The 16293-nt window shown below is 46.3% G+C and overlaps 1 long non-coding RNA gene across 1 annotated transcript; it reads left to right on the top strand.

Moving 5' to 3' along the window:
• The first annotated feature begins 9225 nt into the window (after positions 1-9225).
• LOC143441540 (uncharacterized) lies at positions 9226-15687 on the top strand. The gene is made up of 4 exons (XR_013109088.1): positions 9226-9369; positions 13885-13953; positions 14843-14971; positions 15324-15687. It is a non-coding gene; the product is annotated as an uncharacterized LOC143441540 (long non-coding RNA).
• Positions 15688-16293: the final 606 nt, after the last annotated feature.

Below are 16293 nucleotides of genomic sequence, written 5' to 3'. Positions count from 1 at the left end.
CTTGACAGACTTTCCTCACTAACTCAGTTTTCCATGCCCCAGCTGTAACCCAGCTGTTACCACCCCAGCTCTCCAGGTCGAGCTTTGGCCACTGTACCAGATTAGGGAAGCTGTACTTCTCCATTCACAGGAAGAACTTGTGGGGGAGGACTCCAGGCACCCTCAGAGTCCACAGCATCTCACCTGCTGGGTTGTGTCTGGACAGATCTGGTTACAGAAAGAGCATATGTACAGCGACTTCCATCTGGAGAAAAGGTTGTTCATGGTTAGTCATCCCCACCTGGATCGGGCTAGATGGGGAGAGGGGCCTGCTTCTGTGGCACATGTGGTTCAGGGGTCTCTGAGGGGTCAAACTATAAACTCCTTGGGATATCTATCCACCTATTTGGGCCCCGTTCTCCCCTGCTGTCTGTCCAGACTTGTGCTGATTGAGTGTTCAGCTATCTTTGAAGTCAGTCACTCTGGCCATAAAATCTGGATTTGAACTTGAACTGTCTCAGTTCTTTCTAGAAAAAAAAAGAGGTTTGAAGCTGGGAGTATAACTGGCTGCTCTCAGCTTTCAGTTGTTAACTAATTGCCCTCGGCTCCTTGTTAACCAGCTGCAACTGCTGTTGTTAACAGCCACCATTATCCTCCCCTCCACACAGTCCTCTGTCAATTAACTCAATGCTGCGCTCACCCTAGAACAGCCCCTTGCACCGACATCTCCCCTGACTAGCTCTTAGACCATTTTCAGGAGAACTGTCACGATGTATGGCCCCCACCTGGAACCCACCACCTCACAGATGCAGTTGTGAGTCATCTGGTGCGCAGTTCATCTTCTCTGTCCTTTTTTGCAACATTCCATCCCTCGTTCCTGCTCTCCAGAGAGCAGACGCTGAGGTGACCAGAGGTTTCTTGGGAATCACATCTTTGAGAGGAGGAAGAAGGGACGCAGAGATAGTAACCGGAACCTGAAGAAGTCTGAAGCATCTCTCTCTGGGTTAAGAAGAAGCACAGACTGCCAGTAAGAAAGGCCATGTGGACAGACAAACTGCCCAGGGCTCCAGCTTTGCCCAGCAGGTCTCTGGAGACTCTTCACAGCAAGGCAAGCACGGTCCCTGAGTCTGCTACCGAGGGCATGGCAGCGTTCAGGCAAATCCTCCTGGGAGCGCTATGAGTAAGTCCTCCCTCTCTGAGTTACTCTGTGCCATTTATGGAGAATCCAGTTGAATATGGCTCCCAGGGATCACCTCCTTGGATTCTCTTGGATGGGATGGTAATCTAACCTGGAGCCTCTCCCTAGGTCAGACCTGACATACCTCCAGCTGGGGAAGGGTAGGGGTCAATGGCTGAGGTCAACGTAGTAGTCCCCCACACAGGGGTCACCCAGTGGAGCTGTGTCAGACAAGGCCTCATGGGTACATGTACTACAAAGCTGCAGAGAAGCCTCAATCAGAAGTACGAGGAGACATCCCACTAGCTGTCTCTCCAGATGAGGGAGAGGGCATCACTGATAACAGTTCATGTCGCCTGGCTAGCAGCAGCATTCAGCCTGCAGTGGCCTTCAATGGCATTTGCAGTCTTCATGATCCCAGACCTCAGGATGTGTAAACATATGGACAGAATTCTTTCTGTGTTTGCTGGCTTGGTGCTCTTCAGCATTCTGGCCCCAGGAATTAGATATCAGATTGCTGTTCCTTGAACGCTTGATTGTCCAGGACCCACAGACAATGGAGGTGATGGGGAAATATATAAGGCCACTCTGACTGCTCCAAGATTGGGTAGGTCGGAGACATTGGCTCAGGCCTATCGACATGTGGTGGAGAAGGGTTTGTGACTTTTGGCACTCAGATGAGGTATAACTTCTCTCCCCATCCCCAGGACCTTGCTAGCTTGCAAGTGAGTCTGGAACTGCATTGGGAATAAGGCCTGCCCAGGCAGGATGCAGCCTCCAAGTAAGACATCCAGTGGCTGCCTCCATCCAGCAGGCCTCCTCACTTTTATTTTGAGATAGTTGGGTTGAAATCTACTGCTTGTTTCCAGCTGTGATGGGTAAGAGTTCATTGTTAGCTTGACAGAATCGAGGATCACCTGAAGAATACGCCCCTGGGCTGCCGGTGGGGGGTTATTTTGATGACACTAATTGCCATGTGAGGACCCATCTTAAGTGTGAGCAGGATTGTGTCCTGGGGAGAAGATACTGTGAGAAGGCAAACTGAACACAAGCATGTGAGCTTTCATTGTTCTCTTGTACAGAGGTCACATGACCAGTCCGACCTCCTCAGACCTTGGCATAGTGGCTGCGAGAGACTACTTGGAATTGTGAGTTAAAATAAAAACCCCTCCTTCCTTAAGTTGATTTTTATATTCTTTTGTTAATATAAATTTATTTATTTTTATTTTATGCATGTCTTAGTCAGAGTTTCTATTCCTGCACAAACATCATGACCAAGAAGCAAGTTTGGGAGGAAAGTATTTATTCAGCTTACACTTCCACACTGCTGTTCATCACCAAAGGAAGTCAGGACCGGAACTCAAACAGGTCAGGAAGCAGGAGCTGATGCAGAGGCCATGGAGCAATGTTACTTACTGGCTTGCTTCCCCTGGCTTGCTCAGCTTGCTTTCTTATAGAACCCAGGACCACCAGCCCAAGGAATGGCACCACCCACAATGGCCCCTCCCACCTTTGATCACTAATTGAGAAAATGCCTTACAGCTGGACCTCATGGAGGCATTTCCTCAACGGAAGCTCTTTTCTCTGTGATAACTCCAGCTTGTGTCAAGTTCACACACAAAATCAGCCAGTACAATGTACATAAGTGTTTTGTCTACATCCATAAAGGTGTCAGATTTCCCCTGGAACAAGAGTTACAGACAGTTGTGAGCCGTCATGTGTGGGTGCTGGGAACTGAACCTGGGTCCTCTAGAAGAGGAGCCAGCACTCTTAACCACTGAGACATCTCTTCAGGCCCCTTAAGTTGCTTTTTTAAAAATTGTATTTATTGTTGGATAATGGTGGTGCACCCTTTTAAATGCCAGCACTTGGCAGGGAGGCAGATGCCAACAGATCTCTGAGTTTGAGGCCAGCAAGTTCTAGAATATTCAGGGCTACACAGAGAAACCCTGTCTCAGAAAAAAAATTAAAAAACAAACAAAAAAAAACAAAAAATCCCATATCTATCTATATATATGTGTGTGTATATATATGTGTGTGTGTGTGTATATGTGTGTGTGTATATATATGTGTGTGTGTGTGTATATGTGTGTGTGTATATATATGTGTGTGTGTGTGTATATGTGTGTGTATATGTGTGTGTGTATATGTGTGTGTGTATATATATATACATCAGCATATATACATATATACATTTATTTGTGTTTTTCATATATATATGCTTACATATTTCATTGTGTGTTTTTCATACATAAATATATATGTTTATATATGACATTTATTTGTGGGGGTGGGGTACACATGTGTGGAGGTTAGAGGATCCCTTGACAGGGTTACTTTTTCTTTCTACCACACAGATCCTGTGAGAAACAAGATCCCCATTTCATACTAAGAGTCTGGGGACTCAGAGGAACAGGACTGAAGTGTGTCTTCCATGAGCAGCCTCCAACAGTCTACAGACTGGAGCACAGTACCTTCCTTCCTGTCTCGAATAATCATGGGTGACAATCTTGGAGTCACCTAGCTCTTACCTTTCCCTCTGTTGGCTTATGGTGTTTTTTCCTCAACAAAACCTGTACTGAGTTCACCTCTGCATTCTACATCCTGTTTGTTTTAGAGCAGATCAGATCCGTGAGCTTGTAGTTAGGCATTGCTGACTGTCTACTCTAGGCTTCTAGGAGTTTTTGTTTGTTCATTTGTCTGTTTGTTTTTCAGGAGTCTGTGTGGCTGAACCAGCAGGCATTAAGCCAGGGGCCTAGTGTTTTCCACCCATTGCACCTAAGCTAGCTCAAGGCACATTTGAACACCGAGCCGTCAGATTTTATTTCTAACAGTTCCAGGGGGCAGACTCGGGTTATCTGGCCTGGTGACAATCACCCTCACCCACTGAACCCCTAAAATCTCCCTTTTCAGAATGTTTTATCATAATAACAAGAAAAGAAACTAAGACATCAGCCGAAGAGATTTACAGAACAGCCCTCCTGCCACAACCAAACCTGAACTCCAGGATTGCCCCAGGACCCTGCCTAGCCTAAAAGACTTAAAATGATGACAACTTTATCATTTTATCAACATTTAATTCAAATATACAATAATGTACTAATTTAAAACAAACACTTCAATGTCTTGGGGCCATGTTGACCATTATGGTTTAGAATGGTTTGCATATCCAGTCAAGGAACCCAACACCCACCATTGCTGTCTCTCCTCAGGCCCCTCCCACCCAAGACAGGCCCCTCCCACCTGTCTACTCTCATGTCTTTATGGAGTGCCTCCTCTGGACATTTTGTGTAAATGGAAACCATGTAAGATGTGTAAGATGCGGGCTTTGTCCCAGGCTTCTTCCTATAGCATGAAGGTTTCCAGGTGACTCCTTGTTAAGATCTGTCAGCAATCCATTCCTTCACATGGCTGTACAATGATCTATCATATTGATATGCTATGTCTTTTTTTTTTCTTTTGTGGTTTTAACATTTACTTTTAGTCCAGACATAGAGGCATACACCTTTAATACCAGCACTTGAGAGGCAGAGGTAGGTGGATCTCTATGAGTTCAAAGCCCTGTCTTAACTGGCCTCCTACTCCAAAAAAAAAAAAAAAAAAATGTTTTTAATTGGTACTTAAGTATGTACACCACATGGGTGTGGGTATCCACAAAGGCCAGAAGAGGGTATCAGATCCCCTAGAGCTACAGTTACAGGTGGTTGGTTGTGAGCCATTTGATATGGGTGCTGGGAGCCACACTTATATCCTGTGGAACAGCAGAGAGCACTCTTTAACTGCTGGGCCATCTCTCAAGCCTCTTGGGTTTTGGTGGTGTTGAAATTGTGTGTGTTTGTTTGCTGGTTTGTCTCATTTTGTGACAGGTTCTTGATATGTACCCCAAGGTATCCTGGAACTAACTATGTAGCCCAGAGTGGCCTCAAACTCATGGCAATCCTCCTACTTCAGTCTTTCCAAGTGCTAGCGTGACAGGTGTCACTCATCTTCTTTGCCCATCACCAGCTGATGGCCATTTCTTAGCTAGGCAGGACTGTGCTGCTATGAACTTGGTATACAAGCTTTTGTGTAGGCAGTTTTCATTTCTTTTGGGGACACACTGGGGTGGACTTGGCAGGGTCAATTGGTAACAGGCCAGCCTTTTGAAGAACCATCAGCCCGTTTCCCAGTGGCAATTCTAGGCCACACTCTCACCAGCAGTGTTGTGCTGGCCAGTCTGGCGTCAACTTGACACAAGCTAAAGTCATCTGAAATGACGGAACCTCAGGTGTGAAAATGTCCCATAAGATCCAAGTGTAAGACATTTTCTAAATTAGTGATTGATGGGGGAGGGTCCAGCCCATTGTGGGCAGTGCTATTCCTAGGCTGGTGGTCCTAGGTTCTATAAGAAAACAGGCTGAGCAAGCCAGTAAGCAGCAGCCTCCATGGCCTACGCTTTAGCTCCTGCTCCAGGTTCCTGCCCTGTTTTGAGTTCCTGTTCTGACTTCTTTAATGAACAGTTATATGGAAGTGTAAGCTGAACAAACCCTTTCCTTCCCAACTTGTTTTTTGGTCATGGTATTTTGTCAGCAATAGAAACCCTAGCTGAGATGAGTATGTATTTTTTTTAACATAAAGGACTTAAAAGAAAATTTTTAATTTTGTTTTCTGCTTATGTTTGTGTGCCTGAGTTTATGTGTACCACACACATGCATGCAATGCCCATGGAAGCCAGAAGAGGGTGTCAGAACCCATAGATCTGGACTTAACAGATCTTTGTTAGTTGTTACATGGGTGCTGGACATTGAACCCAGGTCCCTGGAAGAACAGCCAGTCATTTTTAACTCCTGAGCCATCTCTATAGTATATCATACATACTATACATAGTATATAATTTTGTTTTTAATTTGTTCATCAGGACTAAATAGAAGTAAAACTGATTTTTTGTGTATTGATTTTATATCTTGTAATCTTGTCAAACTCATTTATTATGCTTGTGAGTTTTTGTTTCTTTGTTTGTTTGAGACAGAGTATCACTATGTAACTCTATCCTGGAACTCACTTTGTAGACCAGGCTGGCCTTGAACTCACAGAAGCCTCTTGCTTTTGCCTTCCAAATGCTGGGATTAAAGGTGTGTACTGCTATGCCCACATTAATAGATTTTCTTTTAGTGGATTCCTTAGGATTTTTATCTCTCATCATATTTTCATTCTCTCTCCTTCTCTCCCTCCTCCCTCCCTCCCTTCTTTCCTCCCTCCCTTCCTGTGGTGGTTTGAATAGTATGGCCTCCATAGACTCATGTGTTTAAATGCTTGGCCCATAGATGTGGCACTATTAGGAGGTGTGGCTTTGTTGGAGGAAGTGTGTCACTGTGGAGGAGGGCTTTGAGATCTCCTGTGCTCAAGCTAAACCTAGGGTGGCTCACGGTCTCCTTCTGCTCCCTGTAGTTCAAGATATGGGACTCTCAGCTCCTCCAACACCATGTCTGCCCGCACGCTGCCATGCTTCTCACCATGAGTAAACCTCCGAAACTGTAAGACCATCCCAATGAAATGTTTTCCTTTGTGAGAGTTGTTGTGGTCACAGTGTCTCTTCACAGCAATAGAAACCATAACTAAGACACTCCCTCTCCCTTCACAATAACAGCAGAGCTTCAAGCCTGCTAAGCAAGTGCTATACTACTGAGCTATATTTCTGGTTCTTTTTTTTTTTTTTTTTAAATGTGTTGTTTTTCAGACCAAGTCACTAAGTTGCCCGGGCTAGCCTTGAACTTGAAATCCTCCTGCCTTCATCTCCTGAGTAGTGGGGATGACAGGCCTGCAGCACCAGGCCAGCTTCCCTGGAGGTTTTAGCATAGGAGATCCTATAGCTTGCAAGTGGTTTTCCTTCTTTCTTGTATCTTATTTTGTCTTTGTAAGTTGGAGACTTAGAGAAAAGAGCCACTCAGTGAGGTATACACGGTCAGAACCAACAGTTGAGCCTGAAGCCCTGTGGAGCAGAGACAACCATGTCTCCCTGGCCACCGCTTCCTGCACAATCTGAAGCTGCCACTTCTCATTCCTGAGCTATCTTCTGGTACCTGGGGCTCAGGCCAGGAAGTCTGAGGTCTAGTTTGGCCATAGGACCGAGGATGCTTGACATTTTTCAGTAAAGTCTGTGAGGACCACACTTCCATTTTGCCCAGCAGAAGCTGCCCTGATCTTAATGGCCTGCCCTGGGGAAGCTGGCTCTTCCTTGTCTGCTCAGAGAAGGTTGGGTCCTCAGCCACCACTGACACCTCCATATCCCAGAGGCTCTCTAACATGGAACTCTACAACCCAGGTCAATTGATGCCAGAGTTCTTTGTTCTCTTGGAAGCCAAATCAGGGTCAGAAGCAGACCTGAACCTGACTGTGGGAAGGCAAGGCTCAGCAAGTGCAGGGCGCATCCTTGGAACACCCCGACGCCCGTCAGTCAGCAGCAGAATCCGGGGTGACTGGGGTGGATCGGGTGTGTTAGCAAAGCTGTGAACTAACATATTAACCAGATAAAGATGGAATTACAAATGTGAAGTCCCCCCAGAAGGAAGCAGACAGGTGAAACGTGAAGGAGCTCTGTGCCATCTCTTAAGCTACTTCAGGAGGATTTATTTTCCCGCGTGGGTGCTCTGAGGGGATACAGTCCATCCTGGTGGGGAAGTCATGGTGGCAGGAATGTGAGGCAAAGGCGGCTGAGAAGCAGAGAAAATGTTGCCACTCAGTTCATAGTCTCCTCTTTGTTTAGTGTGGGACCTCAGCCCATGGAATGGTGCCAACCACACGCACGATGGGGTTTCCCTTCTCAGTTAAGCCTCTCTGGAAGTCTAGTCTAGTCTAGTTGGTGGTTGAAATCACCCCATTGTGAAAGCTAACCCAGCGGTTCACGCAGCTGGGGGCCAAGGGGATCGTGATATGAGGAATATGCATCAAAGACACACAAAGCATCTGGCTATCTGAGGATTGCATTCCTTGAAAGGATTATACAGCCAGCAGGGAGGTGGTGAAAGCAGAGGTGGTGGTGGTGGTGGTGGTGAATCCTTCTCCATCGGGATCCCTGAAAAGGGTTTCCTGAGGAAGGAGCCAGGGGTAAAATGGCTTCGTCAAGGAGACACCTCTGTGGGAACCCAGGTGCCAGCAAGAGACCAGGGTATATTCGGAGCTGTGTGAGGCTCTGGGACGTCTTAGCCCGGAGCCAGTGTGGCCAGCAGATGTGGAGATAATGGATCTCCAGAAGGTTTATACTTCGTCTTCAGCCCAGATGGGGTCCTGAACAAATCGGAACAGATGAGCTGTGGACTCAGCACACTGTACTCTGATCCATTGGCCCCAGAACTGGCCCCAGAGCACCTGCAGGCAAACATGACTCAAAGGGCACAAGAAGGAGCATGGTGCCCGGGCAAGCAGGTCTCCTTCCGCTTAGCACCTGGCAGGCGGCCACCAACCCTCTTTTCCTCCTGCAAGTGTGGTGACTTTGCCTGTGGGGGTGAGGAGAGGCACCGGATTTATCTAGCTTCCCACAGGCAACCTGCACACCCAGCCTAGAACGGCCCACAACCCAAACTGGTCTGTTCAGTCCCCAATCCTTCCACTGGGCCCTTTTGCTTAGCTCATAGTCCTGCTTGAAAGGCCAGTCTCTCCTCTTCCAGGAAGCCCTCCTTGACTGGCATATGTGGTGACCTGTGTTTCTCAGAAGCTGGGAGAAGTCGGTGACTGAAGAAAGCTGTACTCTCTATCAAGGGCTGTGAGGTGACTGCCTTTGGTTTTGTCCCCAGGCTGCTGTTTGGCTCTGGTGAGCTTGGGTAAAAAAATCTCACCTAGGTACACGGTGACATCATTTCTTGTATTGCCTGGCACCTGCCCAAGGCTAAGCCCCTTTCCTCTCTTCCCACCATGAATGTGTCCTCTCCCCAGCCCTGCCAGCTTCCCTCTCCACAGTTTTCCCACAGCTCCCTGGCTAACTTGCCTCATTTCTCTGACTCCTTCACAGAATCGCCCCTCCAGAGGCCACACTGCTCTCCTCCATTACTGCCCACCCACCTCCTCTGTGCAAAGCAGGCTTCTACTAAGACAGATATAGCTGTCAAGGTTACCAGTGACCTCCAGGATGCTAAGCCCCTTAAGCCCATCTCTGGGGCGGGAGTGGGTGCCCAAGCATGCATCTCCTCTCCTTGTTGGCTTCCCTGTCTCTCCTCCTCCTTGGATTTCCCTGGAACATGGTAAGCAGTCCTGACCTGGCCCTGACGCTTGCCAAGGGATCTCTCCTGTGGGCAGATGGCCCTGAAGCTCCCAGGATGCAGTCTTCTCATTTATGGCTGACACACAGGGGAATCACACAAGAATACGGACCCTAAACCGTCTTCATTATCTCTTTTTTTCTCTCCAGGCCAGGAAATCCCAGTGCCTGACTTTTCTACAGGTATCCAGATTCACGTGGATCCCACTTTTGTTTGTATTATGTTACATTGAGCTGGCCTCTGCCCCTCTTCTGACCCAGGGGTGGGTGGATGTAACCAGACTTTTGCTACTTTGTGGGTTCTTTGTTATTATACCCTTCTCCACCCTTCCAACCTCTAAATACTAGATAAGAAAGAAAAAGACTACTTTTCCTGCCACTAGGGTAGTCGAGTTCCTTGTGTCAAGTTTGATGTTCCACTGTCAGGATATCTAAATTATTCTTCTTGTTTCTTCTTTGTGCACAACTACTTAACGAACTACAACCAACCAGCAACCTACTCTACCTCTCAAATGCCCCAGCATTTGTTTACTCTCTGAAGAGTCCCCAGAATTCCAAACGTCTGCATCTGGCAAAACCACGGTTCTGCTAGAGCAGGGGGCAACTCGTTGTTAGCTGCTCTGGACAATCTGAAGCAGCCCCATGTCCTACATCTGGGCTTAAAGAAACCAGAGTTCTCACTACAGGTGGGGGGCGGGAGATTCCTTCAAAGACTTGTTCTCTTGGAATCTTCTCAGTCCCACACCTGTGGGCTGTCCTAGGCTCAGGGACAGGGGTTCCTGCCTCTGTTTTTTCATGTGGTGTTTCAGAGATGGCCCTCCTTACTGGGGTCCCTCCCTTCGCCTACTCCGTTCATTGGCACAGAAGTCCTGCCTGGGTCCTTTCTCTACCCACCTAACATCAAGGCTCTGGACATTAAGTAGCTCATCAAGAAGATTCTACTTAAGGGCTGAAGGAACGTCTCAGTCAGTAATTGCTTGCCTAGACGCTGAAGGTCACTTTGAACTTCTGCCTCCACACCCTAAATTCTGGGACTACAGGTGTGTGCCACTAGGCTAAGTTTACGTGATACTTGGCTAGTACCCAACTGAGTACATGCCCAGACACTCATGAATTGTTTAACAAAATCGTGCGAGTGTGTGTGTGTGTGTGTGTGTGTACACGTGTGTTTCTGTTTCAGGGTATATCCATACCATGGCACACATGGAAGTCAGAGGACAACCTCAGGTGTTGATCTTTGCCTTCCACCATGTCTGAGGCAGGGGCTCTCTTGTTTGCTGCTGAGATATGTATTCAAGTCTAGCAGACAAGGTTCTAAGGGATTCTTTTGTCTCTGCTTTCCATTTTTCCATAGCAGTGCTTGGGTTATAGACATGAGCCATAGCATCTGACTTTCATGGATTCCTGGAGTTGAGAGTTGAGATTTGGGTTACCTGGCTTGCCTGTTGAGCCCTTTTACCTGCTGAGACATCTCCCTGCCCCTTTGACTTCTTTTCTATTTTGAATTTGTAATAGCTATTATATATATATATATATATATATATATATATATATATATATAAAATTTTATATATGTATTCTGCCTGGATGTATGTCTGTGCAACTGTATGAGCCTGGTGCCTATGGAGTTTGGAAGAGGGCATTGGATCCACTAAAGCTGGAGTTACAGGCAGTTGTAAGCCACCATGTATGTGTTCAGAATTGAGCCCAGGTCCTCTAGAAGAGCCAAGTGTTCCTAACCAAGGAGACATCTCTCCAACATTCACCTTTTATGTTTTGTACCTAGCTCTCCTGTCCTCATTGAACCTGAACTCACCCCAGATACCCTGAATATTCTGGAAGCCAAGGTGACCAGCATGGTCATGTTTTCTGGCTCCACAGGCTGAGCCCTCCACCCCTACAGGACTCACCAAGCCACCTCAAGAACCTTCCTCGTTTGAACGTGGCACTTGGGGAGCTACCCAGAGCTGAGTGGTTGAAAGCATAAATTTACTTTCACTTATTTTCCTGCTTCATCATGTCCTCATGATGTCTCCTCACATCTACTCTGGGACCGTGATTCATCGGGTCAGTGGTTCTCACCCTGCAAGTGCAGCCTCGGAAACTCGACTGCATGTTAAGGCTAAATTCCTAGCTTGCAGTTGAAGGCTCATGGGACTTAGCCTCCATAATCATGCAAGCCACTACCTCATTATGCCTATAGTCAGAGACATAAGAATGCTTTGGTCAATGTTGGCTGCACGGACAGTGAAGGTATCATAAGACTATAGGGGAGATTGGAAACCCCCTGCAGGCTAGTGACATCATAACCATCACAGGACAATGCATCTTTCACATGTGCCTGGTGGTTTAGACAGATCTTTTACATTGGCTATAAAAGCATGTGTAATTTAGTATAGTGCATAGGCTTTGACAAAAGCAAACACTGGTTACTGGTTTATGAATTTACTATATGCACATTTTACCACTAGCATGCATCCTTTCTACTTATAAAACTAAGTACTATAAATAGCTTGTGGTAGTATAAGCAGTAGCCTCATGTATCTATATATCTGACATGTCTTGGTATCATGGGTTAGCCCAATGTCTGGGAACATATGCCACAATACACACACACACACACACACACTCCTTATGCATCTGATGACATCTATACAACAAAGAAATGGTCTAAGGATGCCTTGCTCAGATTGTGACCCTACTGCTGCTAGGTCTCTTGTTTGTTCTGAAGAACCCTGTGATGGATCTTTGTTGTCTTGATCAAGTTATGGATCAATAAAAGACACAGCTCTTGGAGGGTAGATGCCCTAGTTAGCTTTCACTGTTAACACAGGTCTAAGAAATGGTTCTGGGGTCTCAAGAAAATGACCGCACAATCCAAAGTATTTGGTAAGGCAAGTTTTATTTCTGCAGAAGGGTATGTAGCTATGCTTAAGCAAGCAAGCATGCCCTGGAGATATGTCTGGCCAGGAAGTGTTGGCCATACCTTTAATTCCAGTATTCAGGAGGCAGAGGCAGGCAGATTTCTGAGTTCTAGGCTGCCATGGTCTCTACAGCAGGTTCCAGGACTGCCAGGGCTACACAGAGAAGCCCAGTCTTGAAAAACAAAACGAAAGAGAACTCAGTACATTTGTTTACATTTTCACACAGCCTCCAAATATCTGAGAAGGGAAGCTTCAATTGAATTTTCTAGAGCAGAGTGGCCTGTGGGCTTGTCTGAGAGGCACTGGCTTGATTATTGATGCTGGAGGGACCAGTCCACTGTGGGTGGTACTATTCCCTAGTCAGATGGTCCTGGGATGAATTAGAAAGCTTGTTATGAGCCTTTGAGAAAGCCAGTAAGCAGAATCCCTCCTGCTTCTAGTTTGAGTTCTTGCCCTGGCTTTCCTCAACTATGACTTGGAAGTGTAAACCAAATAACTCCTTTCCTCCCTAAGGTGCTTTTGGTCAGAGTGTTTACTCACAGCACCAGAAAGGAAGTAAGAACAATATGGGAAGGTAACTTCTGGGAGGATTAACTAAGGAGGAAACCGTCTCCCAGAGGGTTTCTATTCCTGCTTCTACTATTCTGAAGTTAGAGCTCAGCTTCTTCAGCCTTCCCATGATCACAAAGACCAGCTGTAGGCCTTTAGCACCAGCCTGGGCTCCCTGAGACACCCAGCCTTGTGGACTGAGCAGATTCTCAGCCTCCCCAGCATGCAGATAGCCACTGTTTGACTACGCAGGCCACATGTGGAAACCAATTTGGAAAATATTCTATGTGATATGTACATTCTATTGACCTGTTCTTCTAGAGAGCTCTGACTAATACGAACCCTATCATACCACCTTTATGTTGATAGACTATAGACCTAGCTTATTCCCAGATGCCCTCGTCTTCCGCTATGCGGTCCCCATCATCGTTGTTTTATTGAGTATTAGTCATGACTCACAGAGACCAGGGTTTAAGCCAGATTTACAAGCCAAGAGCTTCTTTGTGTGTTAGCTGAGGTAGGAAAGAAAGGACAGGGAAGATGGGAGAGCCTGGGTGAACGCTGAACTGCCCAGCAGCTGGAGAGATGGAATGATTTGTTCAAATCATACAGCAAGTCTTATCCAACGAGTCCAGTCTGACGTGTATCATTCATTCCTTGGCTTCCAGCTCCCATTGATTAACACCTCCCATTGGAGGCGGAGCCTGAGTCACTGGTCTGTGTTGAGTGGGCTTGGGAATCAGGGTAGAAAAGATGGCAGCAGGGCTAGAGGCAGGGCTAGAGGTGGGGCTAGAGGCTGCCGCTGTGTGAAACGGATTGACCATCTGCTTTCAGTTGGCTTATGCAGCTGTGTGTGTGTGTGTGGGGGGGATGTAGGGTGTGGCCACGAGAATTCGAAGAGGTGCCCAAGAAATGCCAACCAATAGTCATTGTTTACTTATATGTTTGTGTGCTTATATGGCCTGAATGTTTATTAGTAAAATTTCAACATTAAGAATTTTAAAGACTTTTTTTTTTTTTTACAGTTCTGAAGGCTGGAAACCCCAGATCGGAAGGAGAATCTATTTCTAGAGTTCCCAGCTCCAACCACTCAGGTAGGGGTTCTTCTTGAAGTCCCTGTTAATCTTCCCCCTTTTGTTATAAGGACAGCTGATATTCTCTCTCTCTCTCTCTCTCTCTCTCTCTCTCTCTCTCTCTCTCTCTCTCTCTCTCTCTCTCTCGCTCTCGCTCTCTCCCCCCCCCCCCCGACCTCTTTCTGGGCAGAGTCATGCTATGTGGTTCTGGTTGTCCTGGAACTCAGGAATCCACCTGCCTCTGCCTCAAAAGTGCAGATATTAAAGGTGTGAGCCATTATGCCTGGTTTTCAAGAAAAAAATTTTAAAAATAATTATTTATTTTATGTATGTGAGTACACTGTAGCTGTTTTCAGACACACCAGAAAAGGGCATCGGATACCATTACAGATGGTTGTGAGCCACCATGTGGTTGCTGGGAACTGAACTCAAGACCTCTGGAAAAGCAGTCAGTGCTCTAAACCACTAAGCCATCTCTCCAGGCCCCTCAAAATTCCTTTAAAATAAGTAACAATAATCCTACTTTCTAACAGTTAATTTTTCTGCTGCTTCAGCATCCCCCCCTCCCCCCCAGACAACACAAGTTTTAGTATTGGATCACTCGGGGACCTTTTTCCTCTTGTTTTCTACAGTTCAAAACACCACATCTCTGAAGACCACGTCTTTGAAAGCCATGTCTCTAAAGACCAGTGTCTCTGGGACTTGCAGTTGGTCTGGAGATGGTCTTCTCTGTAGTTTAGGGCTTTTAAAAAAATTAAATTAATTAGTTAATTAATTTTCAATTAGCTTTGTTTCCCTGCCTATCACAGCCACTCTGCTTCTGATTGTAACCCCACAGTCCTTGGGTCATTTCCCAAGGCTGATGTTTTTGATACGTGCCATATTCCTTACAGGAGCTTCTTTTCCTCAGGGTTTAGGTACATTGGTCATCTTTGCAGTGGAGGCATTTACAGGAAGAAAATGAGAGATTCAGTGACTAGGATTGCTACCACAAACTGCTTGCACTGAACAGGAGCTGATCTCAAAATTGATAAACGAGGTATGGTGGCTAATGCTTATAATTCTAGTGCTGAAAAGGCAGAGGCAGGAGGATTGCTGTGAATTTGAGAGCAGGTTTGGCTACTTGAGACTTTGTCTCAAACAAAGTAAAATTTGTGAGTACATCTACACAGATGGTATCTCCAAACAAGGTCCTGTTCATGGGTAACGAATTAGGACTTAACTGGATCTAACCCAATTCCAAGGCTAAACACTTCATTTAGTGAAAAAAAGATGGCTAGCGGGGGCTCTGGTCCCCCCATTATTTGACAGTTTCATTTAGATCACCTTCCTGTGTGTGCATGTGTGTGTGTGTGTGTGTGTGTGTGTGTGTGTGTGTGTGTGTTTTGCAGGCCACTCTATCCCATGTTTGGGGGCCAAAGTGTCACGGACCGCTCTGTCAATGTTGGAACCTGCACTGCCAAAAGCCTTGGGGGCTAAACTGTTAGAGCCTGCACTGCCTCAAGCTGCTCCAGTCCTCAGGTCGGGGTTCAGCAAGAGAGAGTGAGGATGATGCAAGGGATGGAGACCAGCCAGAGTGTGATTCAATCCCGTTTATTCTTCAGTCTCTCTTCTTAGTCTAAGTCCCAAATCTTGAGTTCCTAGTCCCTAGTTCCTAGTCCCTAGTGCCTCCAAGTTCCAAGTTACTTCTTCCAAGTGCTAAGTGCCTAATGTCTAATTCCAAGTTCTTCCTCCAAATGCCAAGTACCTAATACCTAATAATAATAATTTCTTCTGAGTTCTCTAGTCCAAGTGTCTTCTTCCTCAATGCCTAATTCCTACTCCAAGTTGTACTCAACTCTTCTGTCTGCCTCTTGCCTTTTATATGTCTCACTTCTAAGCCACACCTTTAAGTCATGCCCTTAGACCTTGTCTCTAAATCTGATCTCTAAGTCATGCCCTTAAGCCTCGGCTCTAAATCACACCTTTAAGTCTCACACACCCAAGGGAAGATCCTGGGTATCTAAAGCAAGATGTTATCAGAGTGTGCTCAGCTGTTGTAGGCTATTGTAATGAAGTCTCTTATCCAGGTATATGGCTCAAGATGGCTGCAAGGATGATAGCCGCCTTCTGTCAGCTCCCCACAGGTCCCTCTTTTAAATTTTTTTTTCAAAAGGTAAAGCTGGGAAAACTTATGGAAACCGTGCATGTCTTAGGTTGGGACAAATGACCCCAGCCTGCCTTTCCTGTTTTTGTATACTCAACAGCCATTAGTTGAGCTCCTGTCTTAGGATGGTGAGGCCTCCCTTTTTAGGGGCAAGGGTCTTGAAGTGTTCTCTTACCCGTCATTGACTATCTGGCTTAGCGCGTAAGTTAGGGGAT

The sequence above is a fragment of the Arvicanthis niloticus genome, chromosome 2 (genome assembly GCF_011762505.2).
Source record: "Arvicanthis niloticus isolate mArvNil1 chromosome 2, mArvNil1.pat.X, whole genome shotgun sequence".
NCBI classification, from domain to species: Eukaryota; Metazoa; Chordata; class Mammalia; order Rodentia; family Muridae; genus Arvicanthis; species Arvicanthis niloticus.
The sequence above is the reverse complement of the archived record's forward strand: the minus strand, read 5'-3'. Positions and strand labels throughout refer to the sequence as shown.